This window comes from Marmota marmota, unplaced genomic scaffold (assembly GCF_001458135.2).
Source record: "Marmota marmota marmota unplaced genomic scaffold, marMar, whole genome shotgun sequence".
Taxonomy (NCBI): domain Eukaryota; kingdom Metazoa; phylum Chordata; class Mammalia; order Rodentia; family Sciuridae; genus Marmota; species Marmota marmota.
Window position 1 is genome coordinate 34,758,400 of NW_025999982.1, and position 4,483 is coordinate 34,762,882.

At 41.9% G+C, this 4,483-nt stretch overlaps 1 pseudogene; it reads left to right on the top strand.

The window, feature by feature from the left end:
* LOC107143701 overlaps positions 1–4,135 on the top strand; it is a 6,165-nt pseudogene extending 2,030 nt beyond the window's left edge.
* Positions 4,136–4,483: the final 348 nt, after the last annotated feature.

Below are 4,483 nucleotides of genomic sequence, written 5' to 3' on the forward strand. Positions count from 1 at the left end.
TAGCTGTTAAGACAATGCTTAGAACTGCCCAGTAAACATTTCCCCTGATTGTCTGGTTGTTTAATAACTGAAGGGGTCTGTGTGGTTGCACGCAGGCATTGCAGGGCCTGGACCAATCAGTTTAAATGTAACCCCCTCCTTAGGAATGACCTATCACTCCAGCCTGACCTGTTCCCACCAATGAATGAACTAATCAGGTTTAGGAGTTGTTGTTCAATTTTCCCGTGCCTAATGATGATTTGTTCTGATGTATGCAAAGCCCTCCGCCCTCCCCAAAAAGTGTACTTAAGCAGTGCTCAGCCCCTGCTCGGGGCTCTGGGCTGCTTTCCCTTCTTGAGTGGGCACGGAGCCCCAGCATGCTGGTTCAATAAATCCCCCTTCTGCCAATTGAAAAAAAAAAAGAAAAAGTGATACAGAATTCAGGTATGACAATGTGAGGGAAAAAAAAAAAAGAAGAAGAAGTAGGTCACATTAGATTGGGTAGAGAGAAGTGATGGGAGGAGAGGGGAGGGGAAGGACAGCAGAATAAAATAGACATTATTATTGCTGTAGGTATATATATGACTGCATGACCAATGTAATTCTGCAACCTGTACACTCAGAAAAATGAGAAATTATATCTCATCTGATTCAAATGTATGATATGTCAAGATCATTGTACTGTCATGTGTAACTAATTAAAACAAATATAAAAAAAGTGAAAGCCTGGTTTATTTCACTTAGCATGATATTCTCCAGTTCCATCCATTTACCAGCAAATGCTTTTTTATAGCTGGGTAATATTCCATTGTGTGTGTGTGTGTGTGTGTGTGTGTGTGTATCACATTTTCTTTATCCATTCATCTGTTGTAGGACACCTGTCTAGGTTGGTTTGATAGCTCAGCTGTTGTGAATTGAGCTGAAATAAGTCAGTACCGAAAAACCACATGCAGAATGTTCTCTCTAATATGAGGATGCTAACCCACAACAAAGGAGGGTGAGGAGAGGAAGAATAGAAGTTCATTGAGCGAGACAAAGGGGAATAAAGACAGTGGGGATGGGAATAGAAAAGACAGTAAAATGAATCTGAGGTAAACACAATAATGGAGTCCTAATTGGAACAAGTTTTACTTCTATGTATGTATAATATGTCAAAATACACTCTTCTGTCATGTATCTCTAGAAAGAACAAATAAATAAGAAAAGTGAAGGAATTTCACAGTGCTGAGAGCCACAGCCGAGTCAGGATGGCGCCAGAAGGAGTGGTTAAGAGGTGATGCCAGCGAGCCATTAAGATGATAATTAAGTTATAATTGCTGTGACTGGATGATGCTGGATTGGGACAGGCTGTGTATTGAGTTGTATATGGACCCCTGCTGTCCAGCAATAGTGTGGCTCCTGGAATAGGGTAGTTCCTGCTGCCTCAGGCGCCTGCCACTTTGGAGTTCCCATTGAGTTCTCACGGGTTCGGAGGGGGAGAGGGCGCGGAGCCTGGTGGAGAGCTGGGAGAGTTCCCGGGGAGTGTGCTTGGAGTGCTCGTGGAGTTCGGCAATAAAGAGTTGCTGTTTTGAACCTACAAGTGCTTCGTGGCGGCTGGATTATTTGTGCCCAGCCAGACTGCGGCATCACAGAGCTGAAGGTAAATCACCCAAGAAAGAAGTTTTCCCAAAAGATGTTTTAAAAGTCAAGGAGGAAACTTATCTATTAAAAAAAAAAAAAGCCAAGCATTGCCACAAAGATTATAGGCACATGTACAGAATGGAGATTAGAATGGCTAGAAAATATGGCAACTTCTGTGTACCTGCAGAACCAAAATTGGCATTTGTCATCAAGTGTTATGCTCGAATTCAGGACCCTCAAAGACCACCAGAGACCCAAGATCGATGTAAGCAGCAAAGAGGTGTTTATTGCGAGCTAGCTCGGTCCTCCGCGCACACACACAGCAACTGGTGACGCTGAGAGGCCCCCAGCCCAGGGTTTGCAGCATTTTTTATACATTTTTTGGAGAGGGCAGGGACTTCACATACATTATAGCATCCCTTAGCAAATCATCACACACTGCGGGAAAATCAAATAACAACTCTAAAACATGATTAGCACATTCACTGGCGGGAACAAGTTGGGTAGGGGTGATTGGTCAGTACAAAAGGGGTATTCATTTGAGCTGATTGGTTTGAGCCAAGAGGGGTGTACATGCTGAACTACATGGTTTCCCAACTTGTTATCAACCACCATAAACCACTGGGAGGGTCATCTGGCATCCCAGGTATTTCCCTGTCTCATGCTGATTGGTGGCTGCTAGGGGGCTGCTATGGATCCCCACCTAGCCTGACTGAGTCAGGGACACCTGGCGCAGCATATCTCTCCTGTTATTTGTAGATAAACAACTTTAGCAGGGTGGGAATGTGCTTAGGAGTGCTCGTGGGTTTTTCCAAGGACTAAGGTCATGTCCCTTCCTTGGACAGGCTTTGCTCCGAGGTAGAGGCTGGTTTTTCACAAGATCAGAGGTATCAATGGTATGGGTGCAAAGGTTATTAAGGTGTTGCAAATTCTTCTCCTTCACCAGATCTTCAATGCCACCTTCATTAAGCACAACAAGGCTTCAATTAGCATGCTGAGGATTGTGGAACCATATATTGCATGGGGGTATCCAAATCTGAAGTTAATGAATGAACTAATCTACAAGCGTGGATATGGCAAAATCAGTAAGAAACAAGTTGCCTTGACAAATAACGCTTTGATTGCTTGATTGCTTGGTAAATATGGCATCATCTGCATGGAGGATCTGATTCATGAGATCTACACTATGGAAAACACTTCAAAGAGGCAAATAACTTGGTGTGGCCTTTCAAGTTATGTTCTCCAAGAGGTAGAATGAAAAAAAAAAAAGACCACCTATTTGCAGAAGGTGGAGATGCTAGTAACAGGGAAGACCAGATCAAGAGGCTTATTAGAAGGATGAACTTAGGTATCTACTGTGGTATTTTTTTAATATGGTCGTTTAATAAAATAGTACCTGTTCTCAATGTAAAAAAAAAAAAAAAAAAAACCTTAATGAGAGCACTAATGCAGGGGCTTTAATTTATCCCTAAAGTATATTATGAATGTCACTAATTGACAACTGATAAAGAATTTTTGTTTTTTAAAATCAATGTATTGACTTATTTTTTCAGTTTATACAAAAGAGGATCTTTTTAAGTTTAGAACTACACAATCATCTTATTATAATTAACCTCAGAAAACCCAATTTTTATTTTGTCAGGTTTCTTTATGTTATTCTGTTTGATAACCAAAAGAACAGTCACAATATGCTTGAATTCTCAAAATTTAGAGTGTCAACAAACCTTAATATTTATTTAAAAAAAAGATGATAACATTTTTATATGCCTTTTTTGTATTTACTTATTTTTATGTGGTGCTGAGGCTTGAACCCAGTGACTCACACATGCTAGACAAGTGCTCTACCACTGAGCTACAACCACATTCCCCAAACCTGAATATTTCTATTATTTTTCCCTTTATAAATTATCAGAGCAAATATTTTTGTCAATGATGGTCATTCCAAGAAACCCAAATAAAAGACATTTTAATGTTTTGATGATTTTGGACTTGGAATCTAGATTTTAGAAAAGAAAATAAAAACTTTTTTTTTATGTTACTAGGGATTGAACTCAGGGCCTCACACTCATCACCTACCTATACTCTCCCCCACCCCACCCCAAAATAAAAAGGTATGTCTCAGACTAGAGTACTAGTTGGTTAAAATGATAGAAAATGTATAAAAAGGAGGTGTATTTTGAAGTTAGAGCCAACAGGAATTTCTGATTTCAAGATTTGGGGCAAGTGTCTCAAAAAATGTTTCTAAAAATTAAATTAAGGACTGAGAACTACCTCAGTTTCTTTCTTCCAGTTCCCTCTGCAGAACCCTGAAGATCAGAAACAGTAGCAATTTGAGGCCTCACCTAGGACAACCTCCTGGGAGGTACTCAACTGAGGTAAGCTTCCACCACTCCCATCAAGGGCCAAGTAAGTTGGACAGCCAGGTGGGACCAGCCTGTGGCCATGGAAAGTCTCCTAAATACCCACCCAATCATTTTTCATTGCAGGCTGCTGTGCCAAGAGTGGATGCAGCCAGGGAACACTCTGGTACTGTTGAGGGCCACAGCCGAGTCAGGATGACGCATGGCATTTTTGCCAGAAGTAGTGGTTGAGAGGTAACGCTAGTGAGCCATTAAGATGATGAATTTTGAGTTCTGGCGGAGTTCCCATTGAGTTCTGATTGAGCTCTCCCGGGGATTCCCAGAGAGTTCCCATTGGTTGGGGAAGTGCCGGAGGAGGGAGATTTCCGGTTGCTGGTTCCTGGAGGAGCCACGTGGCGTTCAGGGGAGTTCCCAGGAGCATGTGTGGAGTGTGCTGGTGGAGTTCAGAAATAAAGTTTGTTCCTGCTTCAGTGGCTCGTGATTTGTGCCCAGCCAGACTGCGGCATGGTACCTCCTCCTAGTCT